This window comes from Dermacentor andersoni, chromosome 8, assembly GCF_023375885.2.
Source record: "Dermacentor andersoni chromosome 8, qqDerAnde1_hic_scaffold, whole genome shotgun sequence".
NCBI classification, from domain to species: domain Eukaryota; kingdom Metazoa; phylum Arthropoda; class Arachnida; order Ixodida; family Ixodidae; genus Dermacentor; species Dermacentor andersoni.
This window is the reverse complement of record NC_092821.1, coordinates 144,164,342-144,184,703: the sequence shown is the minus strand read 5'-3', so window position 1 is coordinate 144,184,703 and position 20,362 is coordinate 144,164,342. Positions and strand designations below refer to the sequence as shown.

The 20,362-nt window shown below is 44.7% G+C and overlaps 1 protein-coding gene and 1 long non-coding RNA gene across 19 annotated transcripts in view; one reads left to right on the top strand and one right to left on the bottom strand.

Annotated features, from left to right (window-relative positions):
* Positions 1-20,362, bottom strand: part of LOC129384282 (uncharacterized) — a 667,107-nt gene that overhangs the window by 487,220 nt on the left and 159,525 nt on the right. For 16 of the 17 annotated variants that reach the window (XR_011896160.1, XR_011896161.1, XM_072289999.1 and 13 more), the window contains one exon: positions 2,131-2,214. The exons of the other annotated variant lie outside the window; for it this stretch is intronic. The gene's annotated coding sequence lies outside the window, so the exon portion shown is untranslated. The remainder of the gene's footprint in view (positions 1-2,130; positions 2,215-20,362) is intronic. 17 annotated transcript variants of the gene reach the window in all.
* LOC140219892 (uncharacterized) lies at positions 5,262-20,293 on the top strand. 2 transcript variants are annotated; one of them, XR_011896158.1, is made up of 4 exons: positions 5,262-5,717; positions 14,449-14,634; positions 16,382-16,543; positions 20,188-20,293. It is a non-coding gene; the product is annotated as an uncharacterized lncRNA (long non-coding RNA). The 2 variants fall into 2 exon arrangements; XR_011896157.1 differs by having other exon boundaries at positions 10,213-14,634.

Sequence of the window (20,362 nt, the reverse complement as noted above, 5' to 3'; positions counted from 1 at the left end):
CATGGAACCTCGCCGGCACACGAACCCTCGAGAACCTGCAGCGGGACTAGTAATTTCAGCGCGTCATGCCGGAGTGGAAGATGCTGCAGACGCACCTAAGGCGAGCGTGACTACGAAGTGGTCTAATTAGTTTGCTTAGCTGAAAAAAATAACATTCGTAAAGTAGGAAGTTTACTTCTACGTGCATCTTTCGATTTGTCTGCTTAGAGTCAGCTTTGGTTTGAGTAACTTCTTGGAATTAAGCAACTAAAATTTGTTTGAGTTCCTGATTTGCCAGGAAGTGCTCGCAGGAGTTGAAGAAGAGAGGCGGAAAGCACAAGCAGATAACGGCACGTTGAGCTTACGGAAACGTACTTTACTCATTTCATGCAGACAACCGGGCCCTTGAGAGTGCTTGTGCTCAAATTCTGACGTAAAAGCTTTTCGCGTTAACGCCGAATCGACGAAAACGGACAGTTCGGAATCGAAAGCCTTCGAAGTTCTACTGGTGAGCTTCTGGCTAGCAACAGCTGGCTTATATTGAAGTAAGTTTAGAGTTAGCATCATGCATCTCTTCATACCGAGGAACCAGTTTTACCATGCTTTATTTTACAGGCCACGTATGTCGGAATCGCAATTACGAACTCGCGCAAGTCTCTTGACAAATTGGGAAGGAGAATAATACGACGGTGTTGAGACAAATTTTCACATTGAGTAAGGTAGATTATTAGGTACGAATGCTAAAAATTATGAACAGCTACTTGATATATTTAAACAATTTACCACAAGAAAGTTCTTTTATAGCATGTACATATGTGTAAGAAATGTGACTCTTACCATTTTTAGGTTACTGACAAAAAAAAAAGCTTAAATTGGAGAAAACCAACATTTGCCACTGCATAAACTTCTGCATTTTGAAAACGCACAACAAAGCTGCAAAATGTTAATTTCGTTGACCTCGTCAGTTACCAATAACAAAAGTCTCGAGTTTTACATGCCAGGACCACGATGTGATAATGAGGAATGCCGTAGTGGGTACTCACTGCCTGTGTACCCAATGTACGGTACCAACACGTTTGTGCATTTTGGTCCCCATCGATAAGCGGGTACCGCAGTAGGGAATCGAAATTCCGACACCTCGTGCTTAGCAGCGCAACGACATAGCCACTAAGCGACCACGGTGGTTACCGTCTTCAGTGCGAACATCTCGCGTGAGAATGACTTCAGTAAAACACAGTTTGTTTCCTCACTTGGTATACCCCAACTTTTGCTACACAGGGCAGCCAGCACGTCAACAGCTGTATAAGTTCTCACCCATGCATTCCGACAGGAAATCACGTTGAATTCTCCCCACTTTGACGCGCCCCACTGGTGCTCTGGGCAGCGGTACAGGTGGTAGAGAGCGAATCACAAGCGCCGGTTGTTCAGTTTGGAATGCCTAGAGTAAGTTACGTTTAGTTTCTCTTAATTCGCTATACGAACTGTTGCTGTGTGCAGTGACCATTACGGTATACAAGACACGTGATAAACGCCCAATGCTGTCCTAACGGACGCCTACAGGAAGTCCTCTATAGGTCCTGTTACTTAGCTAAATCCAGACTATTGCTACCGGCAACAGCGGTTTGGGTGGCAGTACGAAGGCTGTAAGCACTTCACTCGCCCAATTGGTTGCGAAGGTTGCGCCCTAGCAGCCGGTCAATCACATTATGACGAGAAAGCAGAGCTGAAATGCCGTTCGTACCACTGGTCTCGCCTTCACCTACGGAGCCTAAATCGACTGTAAACAAGGCAACCCGAAATTTCCACCTGCGACGCAAGCGCCAATCGCTCCCCTAGCGGAGGGATGCGAACGTCGAGGGTCGTCCAAGGAGCCACAGCGCTCACGTTTAAGTTGGAGCGCGCGTTGGGGTTCCGGCGATTGCCAGCGTGCCCTCGTCACCGTGCAAGACTGCCCATTCACGGCGTCCTTGTGTCGTTCAGTGCCACGACGGCCTCGAGAACACGAAACATCCGACACCCGCGAGAGTCATTCAGCACATATCAGAGAAATTTGCAGATGAGAAGAGCGCCGAATTGCAAGCAAAGTCAGGTCTTTATTTTCGCATGCCCGATTTCCGTCTGTGTCGCGCGGTAAAATTGAGTGGCACTCACCTGCACAGCGATGATGTTTTGTACCTTTGGCACGTGCGTGCGCGTCCGCCTCAATTCAGGGCCTTCCTTTCAAGATGAAGTACGCTACAAGACCATGGAATGAGAAACATTGTCATCTTTGCACACAAGATGCGGCCTACTTGAAATGCTGTGATTGTGAATGCTTGTATTGGCGCAAATTGAAAACGCAAATATGATTTCTTTCCAATATCTGGATCCACAGTTCGTGAGGCGGCTGTTGTTCGTAAGAATGACGTCAGCAGTTGTGGGTTCTTTATCATCCACAACTTATTTTTGCCTGTTGTCATACGCATTTGCAAGCATTCGCACTGATAGCAAGTAACTGTCACCAAAACAAAGATCACTTATCACTCTTCTCAATACACTGCTCCCTTACGAAGTGATGCCAAGCGCTTTTGAACTGCACCACAAACTCAAGGGTGGGAGTTGGCCGGAGCCTAACGGTTAAAGCGCGCAGCAATGTTAAAATCTCACAAACAAAATTTCTTTGATGCAGTTGCGTTGTTCACATGCTTAAACGCAGTGAGACGTGGCCACAGTATACAAAGTTATTGAAATTGGTTGCTCAAAACATCGCACCTAGGTTTTTTGAGGGGAAGTAGCATTAAAGAAAAGTGATCGTTTGCATACACGTACATCTATACCAAATAAAAGGCACTTAGAAAAACAGGAAGGCTATTAGCGTGCTTATCGCAAGATCGAAATAAACAGTACTCGTCTTTGCTTAGCATATCTGACAGCAGAGTAGCTTCTCCTGCTTCATATTGGCGTACACGTCAAGCTCGATGTTACAGATGAACTTATCGCTGACGTGTGAAACAGTTTGCTTTTGTACTCACGTCGTATGTCCCCATTTCGTTCGACACCGTAGGCTCACAGCAGACCCTTACTTTTCTTAATGGTACCACCACGTAAAAGAAAAGAAAAAAAAAAACGTATTCTGCATCGCATACTTTGTGGAAAACGGCGCTGAAATCTAAATATTGCCGTTTCCTGGCCAATCCATGCAATAGCGTTCAAAATTCAGCGGGACCGAATGAAGGAGCACGCGCAGCCGCTGTGTAAACAAGGAATGTTAACACAGCGGAAGAAAAAACAAGGAATGTTAGCTTATTTGCCTTTACGTCTTGTTTGCTTGTACCTTGCGAAAAAGAAACCATTGTTTTCGTCTCTGGTGTCCGCGAGAAGCGCTGCTTCCCAGAGAAGTTCATTCTTTGGTCTGGCAAGAACATGAGACAGCATTTAGGAAACGTGACCACCTTCCTAGATTTACGAGACCGTGTCAAAACTGCGCAATCTAGGCTGCTAATTTAACGTACACTGTAAAAAATTTCCGTAATTATACGGAGGATTTCCGTCATTATACGGAGAACTGCAGGGTAAAAATACGGAAACTATGTCATATTTCAGAAATACGGCAAAATCTGCCGTTAATATACGGAAAGTGCTCTCCGTTTTCAGCTTTACGGACATTTTCACTGGAATCATATGTACGGCTATACACTGTTTTGGACAAAACAGACAGAATTCCGTATTTTTGTTATGCGAACATCCGTATTATTGTGAGAAAACTTAAGCTGTCTGAATGAACGCTCGTACTCGTAAAGTTTCAGCCAACAATATTTTATTGAACACGCAAACTGTACGCATTATGAAGATGCGTACAAAATGTGAGAGCTAGCCTTCTACCAAAAGCTGCAATAACAGATCGTATAAATATATATACGCATCTTCTATTGCGGTCGCAGTTTGCCGCGCATATGGGCCTCGCTGATCATATGCGCAAATATATGCGTGTTCTCGCAATGTTCTCAATTTAAGCGCTTTGTAGTTAATAGTTGTAGTTTAAGTGAACGAAGAGCCGTGGACATACGTGCATACGTAAACAAGCTTGCAGCGTTCAGGTGCTGGTGCACTGGGAATGACATTGGTGCTCTGTATACGCCAAAAATTGTGTGCACTCTAAACCAGTACCGAAACGCAGGGAGTGGTATAATGACCGTAATGGCATTTACATTTTGCAACAAATGGTCTCGAAGGGGGCTGGCGGCCTATAGATCCAAGTACAACGGTCGGATGAAATTTTCGAATGCGGCAAGCAATTAACCCAAGTGTCAAAGGGCATTGCTGAACTGCAATGTAGTTGGTTTAACTCATTCCCATAATATGTACAAAATATCTCGTCTCTGACAATAACTGCCCATTCATTGAGACAAATCGATTACGCATAATCTTCACTGTTCATGTGTTAATTCTTGCGATAAGATGTAATCGCAAACATTTGGCGCTTCATCTTGAACCAAGACCGGTAAGCGCACTCGTTCTTGTACGGTAGAATAAAGAACGCGAACATGCACCGACATGTGTGTAAACTATTGGAAGGTGACTGAAGATGAAGGACCTATTACCGTGCTAGTACTGTGTGTACTGTCAAAAAGAAGAAAAAAATAATACGGAAAGAAAGAATGCCCAGTGCCGAGATGTAACGATTCAAGCTTTATTTCTTTTTGACCTAGAATGCAACACCATTAGTTCCATGTGCTTTATATATGGGTAATGTTATGACACAACTCATTATTTACCCGTTCATTACATGCACCAACCAGCCCAAATTATCGCTATACTAGAGATTATGGACGCATCGCAGTGCATTGCTTTGCACTTCATTGCAGCACAGGGGTTAGCTATCCCCAGCAGCGAACGCTTTGGTTGACCTCCCTGCCTTTCTGCTTCTTGCATTCTCTCTCCCTTTGTATAAAACGCACTAACTTGTGGGAGAGAAAGTGTTCTCCCCTTTCAGAATTCAATTAATTGTCAAGCAATTATATTGCAATTCCAGTAACTGTATCGACCGGGTCCCGGTCGAAGAAACCAACAGCAGGCATTTCAAGACAACAGTGAACTGTTATGTTTATTGCGCTGGGCATTTTATACCAGAGCGAGGGAAAGGGGGTAGTGGAAATAGAGGGCAAGGAAATGCACGTGTCGTTCCAGCGTGCCAAGATAGCTTGTGCTCGTTGAACTGATACGATACAGTAACTAGAGCACAAATGCGAAAACGAAACCGATTGTGTTTTCCGCGCTCACAGAGTGCGGCACCAGGGGGCAGCGCGCGCTTCGCGTCCGTTAGGAGTGGCAGACGGAGCTGCACATGTGTAGTCAGCCGGAATTTTTCGTGTCGTGTTGTAAAAGTTGTTAATTTGCCGTAAATATCTCTTGATTTGTACTCAAGAGTGAAGCAAGACTCCAAGGAAGAGAGATTGACGCATCGGGAGCGAAGAACAGAAACGATGGATGGTTACGCTGCTTGGGTCTCGGCACGTTCGAATTGGCAAAGTTCCGAATTTGTCGCTGTGTTTTGTACGCTTGTGCGCTCGTCATTTGCCGTCATCGCGCGGAGATATTTGCGCTGGATGTCTTTCACTTCGTGTACAATACTCTGCACGCTGCGGCATCGAAGAAGTTGTCCTGTGTTTGGGTGCACGTATGCGCTTGGACACGGATATATCCTGCTTGGTCTCAACGGGTGTTCAACAGTCTACGCACACTCCTAACTTGCTCATGAGGTAAGCCCATTTTAATCTTATTTGGTTTGCATAACGTAGGTGTTAAAGTGATGTGTGGTAAGCCGGTGTCGCGAACATAAATATTGTTTCAAAAGACCACTATGCAACGTCTTAGGGCAAAACTGACGCATGAATGGGGAAAGGGATCACCCTATCTTTTCAGATCGATTCCAGGCGTAGCGCGATCGGCTCGATCGCTATTTCCGTGAGGTACTTCTAACCTTTTGCTCACTCGCGTTAAAAGCGTAGAATAAAACTGCGTTCAGTTGCGCACTTGTATTGACGCTTGTATTGGCTTGAGAGCATACTGTATCCGATACAAGAACGTCTGTTAAAATACGGAAATAAACGTTCGAGGCAATAGCAGTCGCTCACTACCTGTGATCGTTACTTTCTTGCTTGGGTGCACGTTTTAATTGTGACCAGAAAAAAAAGTTCTTTCCTCTGGCTGCTCTGCTGTGTTTCCTCGGTGCAACTTTTTGCAGTGCAGCAAGACGTGTTGTGTTGGGTAACACTGAACTTAGTGTCACACATTACTTCCCCCCTCTGTTTTGCCTTCTGGATTGGATTGGCGCGGCTCGCTACGTGCTTGCGCGCGCTTTCCCGAGCGCAGATTGGTGTGCGCCTGGTTTCTGCACTAGGCTGTTATGCGATCGCTTTTTCGAGCGCAGATTGATGTGAGCCTGGTTGCTGCACTAGGCTTTTGTACGATCCCTTGTCGCTGCTTTCCTTTCCTCTGGATTGATTCGGCGCGGCTTGGTGCAGGCGCACAGACTCTGTGTGCGCCTGCTGTTTGCACTGGGCTTTCAAAAGGCGAAGTGAGCGTCGCTTACTGCGGAAGTGCTGCGCCGCGGGCGTACCGTGTATGGAAGCGCGCAGCAATGCCGGGAAACATTCATGCAAAAGCAAAGGGTCAGAAAAGTGCGCTTTATTTTCCATTACTTTGTCACACTGGGTAGCGCCGTGCGATCGCTTCTAATAAACGCAGAAACGAGTCCTTGCAGTGCATGTGCCCATTAATCGACGCCCACCACAGCCATATGAGGTGCGACTCGAGAAGCTGTGCTGTTACCCTGTAGCCGGCGGAGACGAGGTGGCGCTTCACCTTCTGCCAGTAACTTTCGATTTTTTGGGTGTGAGCGCCCGTGATCGGGTCTACAAAGTTCATGCTGTGGTTAACAGTCTCCCATTGCAAATTCAGTCTTGCTCCGTTAGCCCCCACTAAGTTCGGGATGCAGTTGTATGCGGCCCATTCATCACTGTGGATGGTGGTCCCCGGTTCAACGTTGGCTGCAATAATGGGGCCTAGCGTCGCCGCGTCTCGTCGGTCGACCTTGAATAGTCGGAGCTCCCCGGTGGTCACGCAGATCATGCCGAATACCCATGGTCCACGATCTGCAATGCCGCCGTAATTTTGGCGGCTCGGCGGAACGTTGTCGCCCGTCATCAGGCGGCCTCGATTGTATTTTCGCTTGCCGCGAAGGAGGCATTCATCAATTTGCACACTCCTCCCGGGGCCACCGAGTGGGGGTCGCGCCAGCAGCTCGTCCCGCACGACCTCACGAGCGTAGTTCCTCCAGTCGGCGATGACATGGTCCGACAGATTAAGCAAGTCGCCGGTCATCTCCTTCAAGAGCCACGTGCCTATGTTTTTGCTCACGCAGTACGTGAGCCAAATCACTTGCCGCCTGGAGACGTGGACGTTCGGGCGGCCGAGGCGGTCCGTGTTGGCGAAGTAACTTCCCTCACCTCTCTGCCCGTGCAGTGCAGCGGTACCATGTAACTGCGACAGCTGCTTTCGGCACCTGTTGCACCGGAAGGCAGCCCGGCGTCCATTCTGAGTCTTCCTATACAATGTGACGACTTCGCCTTCGCAGGTTGGTTGGTCCGGGTTGAACCCCAGGTCCTTGCAGGTGCCCCAGTACTCCGACGACGCCACTCGACCTGGTCTGGCGTTGGGGCGCGGTGGGCGGACAGCGCTTGAAGCCGGAGCAAGCCGAAGCGATCGTACGAACTCTTCCTCCGCAGCTGCATCGCTGATAATTCGGCAGATGGTGACAATATTGGGGTCAATTCTCGTGGCGGCCATGACAACGAGTGCAGCGAGAGACGCGGCTCGTCTTTTGTAGCCCCGGGATCCGTTACAGCAGAACCCTCTGTTAAGGACGGCTCACCCAGGAACGTTGAGGTAGCGTGGACCTGGCGGTCTGGAGCTTCACGAACATGCAGGGGCCCAGGCACAGATGCGAGACGACATATTTTCAAGCTTCCTCGATCACGCAGAGCGACACGCAGTCTAGCTTGCTCAAACGCTGAAGCTCGTTGGCGGGGGCGTGTTTTATATAGCCTGGAACGCCCTCGCTCAAGAGGAGAGAGGGCGAACGCTCTCCACACTTGCGGCCCCAGCTCGGGACACAGGAGAAAGCTCAACGGATTTTTTAACCGCGCTTGGGCCAGCGCAGGCAAAGGCACTGACATGCACACACGCGCACACACACACACACACACGCGCGCGCACCGCCGTGTACCCTGCCGAGGAGGAGGAGAAGGAACTAAAGCACACACGAAGCTTAACGTTCGCGCTGGCTGAGAGGAAAGAGTACTGGCGAGCCTATGTAGACATCGGGACGTCGCGAGCGCGTGGGGAAGGAGACGAGAATGCGCGCACAAAGGCTAACGGCTCTTCGCCGTTGCGGATTTTCAACGATTGTTGGCAGCTCTGCGAATTTAAAACGCATGGGCTTTCGTCGTGGTTTTAGCAGCGCGACGCAAATTGTGCACTACACAGGCCATTCGTAACACCTGTGGTGCGCGCATGGCTTCAGCACAAGGGCAGCGTAACGAACTTTCGTGGAAAGCTCTGAGCCGACAAGGGGCTCTCCAAATCCCCATGCACGCGTTCTGCAAGACAGGCGCAGTTTATTTAGTTCAGAATGGACGCCGGGCTGCCTTCCGGTGCAACAGGTGCCGAAAGCAGCTGTCGCAGTTACATGGTACCGCTGCACTGCACGGGCAGAGAGGTGAGGGAAGTTACTTCGCCAACACGGACCGCCTCGGCCGCCCGAACGTCCACGTCTCCAGGCGGCAAGTGATTTGGCTCACGTACTGCGTGAGCAAAAACATAACCACGTGGCTCTTGAAGGAGATGACCGGCGACTTGCTTAATCTGTCGGACCATGTCATCGCCGACTGGAGGAACTACGCTCGTGAGGTCGTGCGGGACGAGCTGCTGGCGCGACCCCCACTCGGTGGCCCCGGGAGGAGTGTGCAAATTGATGAATGCCTCCTTCGCGGCAAGCGAAAATACAATCGAGGCCGCCTGATGACGGGCGACAACGTTCCGCCGAGCCGCCAAAATTACGGCGGCATTGCAGATCGTGGACCATGGGTATTCGGCATGATCTGCGTGACCACCGGGGAGCTCCGACTATTCAAGGTCGACCGACGAGACGCGGCGACGCTAGGCCCCATTATTGCAGCCAACGTTGAACCGGGGACCACCATCCACAGTGATGAATGGGCCGCATACAACTGCATCCCGAACTTAGTGGGGGCTAACGGAGCAAGACTGAATTTGCAATGGGAGACTGTTAACCACAGCATGAACTTTGTAGACCCGATCACGGGCGCTCACACCCAAAAAATCGAAAGTTACTGGCAGAAGGTGAAGCGCCACCTCGTCTCCGCCGGCTACAGGGTAACAGCACAGCTTCTCGAGTCGCACCTCATATGGCTGTGGTGGGCGTCGATTAATGGGCACATGCACTGCAAGGACTCGTTTCTGCGTTTATTAGAAGCGATCGCACGGCGCTACCCAGTGTGACAAAGTAATGGAAAATAAAGCGCACTTTTCTGACCCTTTGCTTTTGCATGAATGTTTCCCGGCATTGCTGCGCGCTTCCATACACGGTACGCCCGCGGCGCAGCACTTCCGCAGTAAGCGACGCTCACTTCGCCTTTTGAAAGCCCAGTGCAAACAGCACGCGCACACCGAGTATGTGCGCCTGCACCAAGCCGCGCCGAATCAATCCAGAGGAAAGGAAAGCAGCGACAAGGGATCGTACAAAAGCCTAGTGCAGAAACCAGGCTCACATCAATCTGCGCTCGAAAAAGCGATCGCATAACAGCCTAGTGCAGAAACCAGGCGCACACCAATCTGCGCTCGGGAAAGCGCGCGCAAGCACGTAGCGAGCCGCGCCAATCCAATCCAGAAGGCAAAACAGAGGGGGGAAGTAATGTGTGACACTAAGTTCAGTGTTACCGACGTGTTGCTTCGAATGATGTCTGGGCAGTCAAGGCATTCGTGTCAGTAAGCAAGCAGTAAACGGGGTATAGTATCAGCGAATGGTATCATCATTGACTCTTTTATTTTACGAATAATTCAGTTGTATTACTAAAGCGGAGAGTGGATATGCATGAAAGTCAGATTGTATTGATACTCAGCAAAAACAAGGTAACTTATCATTACTAATCAATCCTTTTCTTTTACTGAAAGGCAAGTTGCTGTTGTGCTGGAGCTGAGAAGAGGTCTGCTGCCTGCAATGGGTCCATCTCTCTCAAGTTATCGCAGTATTGTAGCTCTCAAAGCGAGTGGATTTTTTTTTCTCTTAGCTATTTGACACCTGAATCATGACTGCCACCTGCCACCTGAATCAAGCTGTGTAGGTGATCACTGTTAGTGACATAGGAGTGCTGGTGGACAAGCACTCCTTTATGATTGCAACGCATATGACAGAGTGTAGCTGTGGCAGTATGCGAAGGTGTTAATCTATAAGCCAAATTAGGTTCTTTGAGGTAATATGTTAATATATTGATGACATTGGATTGTGGTCTAGCAGACAAAAATGCTAAACAAGGAGAAGTAATTTTAATTTGCACTTGGTAAGATGTGCAAGCAATTCAGGCTGTTACACATGAAATGGGACATTTGTAAATGTCTTCTACAATGCTGCAGTCCTGAATAGCTTCAGAGTTGATTATACCACTATAATTTATCTGTAAAGCATGCAGCACAGTTTAGCATTGGGGGAGGCTGGCATCAACAGGCGTCTACTTACTTACTTAGTTAAATGGGGTTTAATGGCGCAAAAGCGGCTAAGGCTATGCTGCGCCAAACATGAGGTGTTTTAAAATCCAGTTAATGAAGGAAAAGGCTTTGTTAATAATCTATATTTTATGTAAAAATCCAGTGTCGTCTAGAAATTTACGAACGTCACATAATGGGACTAGCGGATCATCACGTAAAATTAGAGCAGGGTGTAAAGGTATGTGTAGTTGATATAATTTGTGCAAAAGTGTTCGTCTGTGTGTTTCAGTCTGCGTACATGTGAGTAATATGTGCATAACTGTTTGTGGCTATTGACATTTCTCGCATGTTGGTGTGTCTTCTTTCGTAAGTAAGTAATTGTGTGTGAGGTGTGTGTGCTCAATGCGTAGTCGGCATAAAACTACATTGATGAACCGCTCCTGATGGTAGCATGACTTCCACTCGCCAACTATGGGTTTCGTGAGATGTAGTTTGTTGTCAGCACAATGGTCCCATTCGCGTTGCCATTTCGCCGTTAAGGCTTTTCTAATCGCGCGGATGCTATCTTTGTATGGAAGTGTTGTGTTTGTTATCTTTTTGTTCGCTGCCATCGATGCATATCTATCGGCTGCTTCGTTACCCGGTATCCCAACATGACTTGGTACCCAGCAGAAGTGGATTGATCTCCCATATTTGTTAAGTGCGACCATGTTTAGTATGTCCCCTAACAGGGGTTCACACTCAGATTTTAGGTTTAGAGCCTTCAGTGTACTTAAGGAATCAGTGTAAATGACTGTGTTTTTGTGCTTGCCAGTGATAATCTTTTTCACTACAACCCATAAAGCGTAAACTTCAGCAGTGAAAACAGAGGCATGTTTTGGTAGACGAATACTTCTTTCCCAATTTTCTGTTACGGCCCCTACACCCACGTGTTGTTTTGTTTTGGACCCATCAGTGTAGAATTGCATGTGATTTTGATATTGGTCCTGAAGAGCACGGAATTCTTGTATAATGTGGTCGTGAGGAGTGTCTCTTTTCCTTAAATGTGTTAATGTCTAGTCGCACAACTGCGTGAAATCGTACCACGGTGCCAACCGTTTTGGTTTCTTGGCAACCTGGAGGACTTCGTGGGGAATTTCATAATCCCAACACTATTGCTCATACTGCAGTACAAGTGGCCTAAACATGTTTGGTTTATTTCTGTAGTGTAAGCGTGAGTTGCACTGTGTGACGATGTTGTAGCATATGTGTTGCGGTGATGACTTGAATTCTGAGTACGTAAGGAAATGTGAGGAATGCTCTGCGCTGCTATAATGAGGGTTCGTTACATTCAACATATAAACTTTGAATAGGTGACGTCTACTTACTGTGAAGTTCAAATGAGGTGTTACTGTTAGGGTGACCATATATAATTTATGGTTTAATTCTAATATTGTATGAGGCAGACATAGTTTACCCACTTCGTTAAACAATAGAGATGTAATATCTATGTATACAAGTATTACCCATTCATTTATGCCATTTAAAACAATGGCAGAAATGCATGGGCAATAGTTGTGTACATAGACATTACATCACTATTGTTTAACCAAGTGGTGCCCCTGCATGCTAAATTTTACAGCGCTATTATTAAGTAATGTCAACTTTTGTTGTAACATTAAGGCACCTTTTATATTATTACAGATTACCACCATTGTGTACCATCATAGTGTGATATTTACACTAAATGTATTTGACTTTGCTATAAAACCCTGCACAGTGGTGCATCATGAAATTTTTTTCTATAGTTTCTGGCCTCAGAATGCACTTCACATTATATTCTTGTTTGCAACAAAACTATAATGCAGGTTTCTCTCCTTATATTTTGTGGCACTTCAAGCTGCGGCAAGCTAAACCACTGGGCAGCAATACTGGAATCGCTACTGCGCGTGGAGCTGTCTTCAAACACACACAAGGAATACATAATTGCTTTTTTTAGCGCAAAACAATGGACACAAGAAAGACGACAGAACAAGGCGCTACTCTCAACTGACATCACTTTATTGCGTCCCTCCTTTTGTAGACAGCAGAATCTAGAAGAACATGCGCTGTGAACACCATGTGCAGGAACCACCAACATCTGATCACAAGAGCACACTCATAGGACAGAATCCAAAAAAACCATATTGAGCACTGTACAAGGTTAAAGAAAGCACACTAATGCACTGTGACCCCAATGACTGTATGAAGAAAGCTTCCGATAACTCTCTGGCGGTGGTATCACGGCTCTTTTTCAAAATCGTAGTATCACGAAACATTGCGAACATAAGCGATCCATACCAACAGGCACAGGTTCCCATTTGGCTCAACATTGTAAAATATGGAAGTGCAAAGCCATGTTTCGTGATACTATGATTTTGAAAAAGTGCTGTGATACCACCGCCCGAGAGTTATCGGAAGCTTTCTTCATACAGTCATTGGGGTCACAGTGCATTAGTGTGCCTTCTTTAACCTTGTGCGGTGCTCAATATGGTTTTTTGGATCCCGTCGCATGAGTGCGCTCTTGTGATCGGTTGTTGGTGGTCCCTGCACATGGTGCTCACTGCACATGTTCTTCTAGATTCTACTATCTATAAAGGAGTGACGCAATAAAGTGATGTCAATTGAGAGTAGCGCCTTGTGCTGGTCGTCTTTCTTGTGTCCATTGTTTTGCGCTAAACAAAGTATTTATGGATTCGCACCAACTAGCCCGCCAATGCATTGTGTTGAACGCAAAGAAATGCTGCTTTGCCTTCTTTGACTGTGTTGCGGGCACTTCTGAAGTACTGTCTGTCCAATAACCTTGGTGGCATGGAATTGCCGTCCACTTCTATGCGTTGCTTTCTGTTTCATTGTGGCATCACATCACATTATATTCATAATGTGTATGTACTTTTTCTAAGAGACCCATATTCCTATCCTTGTGTTATATTTGCTGTCGCAATATTTATGTGCAAATGACCAGTGCTCCAAGTTCCATTTTATCGCAAAGTAAACTACTGGTACCTAAACAGTTCTGTATATCAGAAAACCGAAGCCGAACTGCTGAACACTATCAAGCAGCAGCCTTAGTACAGTGTCAAGTAGTCAGATTTTATTGGTTATGCAGAGGCGCACAGCGTACCTCTTTATTACTTGCTGAACAATTAAGCTGTGCGAAAACTGAGCATTTATGTAGCTTCAACCACATGCTATTGGCCATTGTTCCTGCCCTCAGCAAATGTGGAAGATTATCATGGCATTTCTTTTTCTAACTCTTTTTCCTTATTACAGTGGTATTACTGCATGTGTAAGTAGGAAATGGATCACATAGGCAATCAAAAGCCAACAATGTGTAAACTTGGAACATTGATTGTACAGTTTGATGACCCAGAATAAGTAGAAATACACCATAAATGATTGACGATTAACTTTTACTTGACGCAGGGCTAGAGCATACAGTAAGCATACTGTATGCTCATACGGTGTCACATCAATTTAAATTTTAGTGTAGCTTTACAGTGTACGCTTCTATTGTTGCATTCTGTCAGAGGGATGGTAATGTTTCGCGTGTCTAGCAACTAGACTGTCTATATACAGTAGTAAAAATGTGCGAACTGTATTTTTTAATGATTTGATAGAATGTGTAGAACAATAAAGCCATACAATCAACGCACAGTGATGTGACTTTCTCTGCACATGTTGCAGGTTCAAAAAAGTATGGTGGAAGCTGTTGCCAAGGTTCCGACCAGAAAAGACAGCCAGTATAAAAGGGTCCACACCACTAATCTCTACTACAGGGCATGGACAGCACATCGAGCACCCTCGACTGAAGCCAACCTTGTCCCGGAAGTTGGTGCTTCACAACTTTGCGGCAGCACTTCGTTTGCACGGGTGTGTGGCATTTCTTCCCCTAACATGCCTGCCTGATGTGCCATAAACTACCCAAGCAGTGTTTCGAGGTGTCCAGAATTTTTCCATTGCAGTGTCTACAGTGTAGCTAACATAAGTGGCGTGCAACGGAAACACTGGTAAATGAGAAAAAACTTGATGTAAGAGAACACTATCGTATACGGGTTCAGATTGTCATAAAAGCGCTTACCAGACATGTAGAGACCTCCTAAAATGTGAAAAACCACAAAGAAAGGTTTTTCGGCAGCAATATTATCTGATCGCACGCACTAGTTAGTCCACCATATGCCCTGCTTCCAGGACAAGCGCCTGCATGACAACGCATTTCCACTGGCTTCACCTGCATCTGGTGCGGTGTGCTGCATCCAGCGAAACATATTAGAAATCAGTGGTGCACAGTGTTTTCTGTCCCCTTTCTCGACACCTACTGAACACATGGTAAACTGTTTCCAAAGCAAAAAAACAGAGGGAAAGGGCTCTGAACACATTGCATTTTAAAGTGGCTGGTACTGGGTAACGCAAGTACTGTGGCATAGTAGATTTGCACCAGGCAACCTGTGCGCCCAAAAAGGCTGCTGTTTACTTGCAAATGGCCAACGTATTGTGAGCATGTTGAAGTTCTTTTTTTATTCTCATCGCTTATTTAGCTAGTGGAGACAGCTTTCACAACTGGAGAAGAAGCCTTGGAAGCATGAAACACTTCACAAAACCAGCTTCAATATATCGTGTCTGCATGAGTGAACCCTCTGGTTAACATGTAAGAGTGTTCATGATGTTTGCCATGCATTATCCACTTTATTCACAGGTCAACCCTATCTTGAGATTTAAGCTGATGTTGCGTTTAGAGAAATTATGGCCGAGAGCCAGCTTTTGAGAATACAGATTGAGCTCGACAGATTAAACGCCAGAACAAGTCGTTGAGGATTTCAGATCAAGAATCTTCAAAGGCCAGTTCATTTAGTGGTGTTAATATTCTGCTCAAAGTTGATTGTTACGTTCGTATGGTACCCAAGCATTGCTGCTGGCTTCTTTCTGTGTTTTCAAAAACTGGTTTCTTGTTCAGTTCAAATTTTCAAATTTTGCATTGTTTATTAGGTGTTGTGTTCTGTTTCCTTTTCCTGCAGCTTCTTAGTTAAACATCTGAATAGTGAACACAACTTGACCTTTTGCTTGATTTTCTAGATTACCACCCTCGATGCAAAACAATTTCACTTCAAAACTGCTTGTACCGTACTGAAAGAATAACTTGAAGCAGCCATAGCCACCAATAACACGCAAGAGATGATTATGAAAATTGTAATATTGTTTTTTGATCTACAGGGTGTCTTAACTATCGTGCACCAAGATTTAGAAATATGTAAATGCGATGTAACTAGACAAAATGAAGGTAATGTTGTTTGCCGTCGCTTGGTGATACTCTGATTATATTTTGCATTCTGCCTAATTATATAATTCTTAATCAGTTAATAAATATCTCAAATAATTAAATGAAATGTGTCAATGAAAAGTTGTAGAGCAATATGAAAGCCTCCTTATACACTTTTTTGTTACTGTTACTCATTGTGTGCTACATAAAAGTGTTTTTCCAAGGAATAAGCCTGCGAATACACATAAAGTGTCTTGAGTGGCCAGTCATGTGTCAGTTTTGTGGTGCAAAGCCACGAATACACCTTAAATGGGTTCTTTTAAGAAAAAGACTTGGCTCAGAAAATTATCCTTCTTTATGCAGCCTGTGGAGACAAGGTTTCTTAGACATGGCCATGGCCCTCAAGGAAGATGCCGAGGCCACAGGCAGTTCCTCCAGTGACCGTGAAAAGGTCCCCTGGGGCACAAGTCTAATTTGGCACCCCTACCTTTCTCCTGCAGCTTTTCTGTCTACTTAGCTAACCAGGTGGGTCAATGATGGCAAAGGGAAAAAAGAATCAACAGCTTCAAACGTAGAACTTGCTTAAGCTCAACGCACTTTTGGTGTGAAGTTTTTCGCTTATCATTTATCAAAAGACGGGTAATAAGTATATGATATGGTCTTCATACGGACACCTCTTTCCCACAGAGAATTAGCAGTAAAAAAAGCAGCTTATGAAGGCTTGAATATTAGCTAGGATGATGTGGCATAGATAGGATAATGATTATGAATGTTTCTGGTAAAGGCAGTGGTAGTAGAGTGAATAATCAGTTTATATATAGATTAAAAGACATTTCGTTCCAATGCCAGAATTTTAAATCATCCCAAATAATTCTTGCGTTTGATAGTCTATGCGCAATGAGTGACAGTGCTTCTTGATGCTTGCTTCTTGCTGACATCATTCTTATGCTGCATAATTCACCTGTTTAAATTCCCTATTTCTCCCGTTCAAGCAACTTTACATTCATCATAACATACCTTGTAGATGAGTTCCAGAAACTTGCTGATGAGATTAGGGGGCGGCGTGCACCCCAGGCTTAGATATGCATTCAATAGCCTAATATCTTGCAAATGTTAAAAATACTCCTGCTAAGCAAGTTCTTGGTGTCATACAAGGTTATTTGCGAGTACGAATTTGCCTAAATTTAGAAAACAGTCAATCTAAAACATGTCAAGCAATATCGCTGACAGTACACACACATTCCAACGGAACTAAATACAAATAAATATAGCACCGAATGCAGAATCATTGGCATGATGCCATTCTTTCAGTGGAATAAAATCTGTCCTGCATTGTAAATCTGGAATCCTTTATAATCCAGACTACTAAATGCCTCATGAGGGTTGTGACGTAAAATATGCGTGTATTTATTCCTCGTTTTTTTACTTTAAGACCCGATAATGCTTAAACAGCAGTGAAAGAACTGAGATCACGGTACTTAATACTTTATATTGCTCCAGAAATCCGTTTTTCTGCCGATCGCAGCATTCGACACTACCAATTTTTGACAGAAAATGTGAGACAGAAGGCACATAACACTTAAGGTGGTGCTATTCACTTTGTTTGGGAACAAAACTCATAATGTACATGTTATGGCCCTACGTGTCATTGCCTTTGAACAACAAAAAGGTAGGGGGTTTGCGTTTTGCAAAACTGCATGGAGGTTTTTGCTGTGTGCAATTAAAATTAGAAACCTTCACAGCTGATACTAAATGCATTCTCCACAGCTTTAGGTTATACAGGTGCACTACTTTACACAGAACACACTCTTTTACCTCATCACTGCCCACACTCTTAGGCAAAGTTACACCCTTTGGAGTGCCCCTTCTGCCACACAACGATAATCGTCATCTGCCTTGTTGCGTTTCCTTTCTTTAACGCTGCGAGCCCTGTACTTTCCAGTAACGAACGGCATGCGCGTTATCAGCATGATAGCATTCCCGAAAGGAAAGTAGCGGGCGTGGCGTTTTAAAGAAAGGAAACACATCAAGGCAGATAATGATTATTGTTGTGTGGCAGAAGGGGCACTCCAAAGGGTGTAACTGCCTAAGAGTGCAGGTAGTGATTCAGATTCTTCAAAGGTGTTTCATTGTATGGGATGGCACATCGCTCTTCACTTATTTGCAGAATATTGCATTCCAATTGTGTCATATGAGATGAATCCATTAGAGAGCTTTAACTTGCCCTAAATTTATTACAGCTCTGTACTGGTAAACTGGCAACAGCTTGCAGTGCTTGTGGAAAAACAATTGTAACTGCCATATTATATGTAACTGCTAGTGCACAGGCATCGGCAGCAGCAATGGTTAGGGTACACTTCTTTCTTCTGTTCTGGGGTATGCATCCTCCACGAGAAAGTAGTTTTTTTTCGTCTTCCTCTTCTACCACATTGGAATGTGAAATGGGGTGTAATTTGTAGGGTATACTCTTGCATAAACTTCATGAGCATTTATTCTTGTCTGTGCCACAGATCATTGTTGCTACCACTATAAAAGCAGTTTACAGCACCCGTAGGGAACAATCTGTGAATCTTTAACGAACAGTAAGGATGATGAATAATCGAATAATTTTTAGTAATTTTAAACAAATTTAGCACTCTTTGCTTTCTACTGTGGTGTTTTTCAAACCGTAATGTTGGCACAAGGTTTGTCTGCAGGATGTCATTTTGTGTGAATGAGTGCACTTGTGCGCATAATACCTCATCGTCAACATTCTGCTGCACAGAATGTCATTAGCTTTCGTATGCATTGGTCACTATCGGCTGCTCCTTTGTTAGTTGGAATGTAGCATTTATGTAAAGCACATTTGATGTTCTAACAAAAAGCATTGTGCCCTCTTATCTTCTAATTATCCTACTTGATGCCTAGTGCTATAATAGCATGGTTGACACCATGAGAGTCAGTGTGGTGTATAATTGTGTCGGGTGGGCTGGGGGGTGTACATTAACTTAAGCAACTTTTCCAGACGACTTGAATCAATATTGTGGAATGCTGGTTTTTTTTTTCAATCACTGTTACCAAGTTTCACTTTGGTTGTGGCAACAAGTTTAATGTAGTTCGCTAGCACTCCTGCCAACACATATAATGTGCAGGCATCTGTGTTGAAAAAAAGACCAGCTAATGGTTTGTGAGGAGCTAAGGTCCAATTAGACCATTAAATATTGAGCTTACACCGGTGGAAATAACTGGTAAATGAAAGCACACCCAGGAGAACTGACCATAATATTTTCTTTCAATATAATAATGATGAAGCTTTAAACTGCATATGAACTGACTTGTTTAAAAAATGACCCATTTCCTTGTTCAAGTAAGACAAAGGTTCCACAGGAAGACAGAAACTTGAAGCCGTCAACAGCAGCATGAATATAAACAGCGCTCGACGTTTTGCAATCTTGCACCTGGTTATCATATTGTCCATCCCATTTTTTTCCACAGGCTGTTCTTTACTGTTTTATGGTCATACCCACTTTAATTTTAATGTCCCTATTTTTTAATATTTCGTTAATATATCTTTTCTTCATCGGCTTTTAACAAAATATATATTCGTAATGTGCCTTCATTTACCATTTACAGTGATCTTAACCAGATGCATCTTGATACAAAACTTATTTTCCTTAATTCTTCGTTTTCCTTTTCCAAAAGTGCAAACTGTTTATCTTGATACCTATTTTGTCTTCTCGGAAGATTAGGTCTACTGGATTAATGACTGCTTACATGTGTACATCATTTTCTGTTTTGGTAACCCCTACTCTTTGCAAGAACTGACAGTAGTGCTCATACCCGCTCCATCACAATCACCACTGCTAAGCACACCCTTCCTTCCTTTATTTTAACACTTTGGCTTCTCTTGACCTATTATATGCACCAGTTTCTTCTCCCCGAATGAGGCTAGGGGCCACTGAGCTATGCACAATCCAAAACAACACAGCCAAGGAAAACATTTGCTACCCTAATGACAAGCACCTATGTCGAAATGTTGGCTATAGCAACATCCCTTGTTCCAACAATGTTGGTGTACTTACATGTTTTTCTAACACAGAAGTTACTGCTTTGTCGTGTTCTGTGATTATACTTTTTTGCCGCTTTCTTTAGGATGGATATTCACGAATACTATTTGTTTCTCCTAACAGCAGCAAGTTTATCCTTGCAAGCATTTTGGGTCAAGAACAACTTTCACCAGGAAGAAGTGCAAGACGAGTGATTGAAGAAAATAAAGTTGCTTCTGTGATCTAAGAACTTGAGGACTGAAATGTTGCACCTTTGTGTATATATGCTATGCAGTGCATTCATATCACAAAGTGCAAA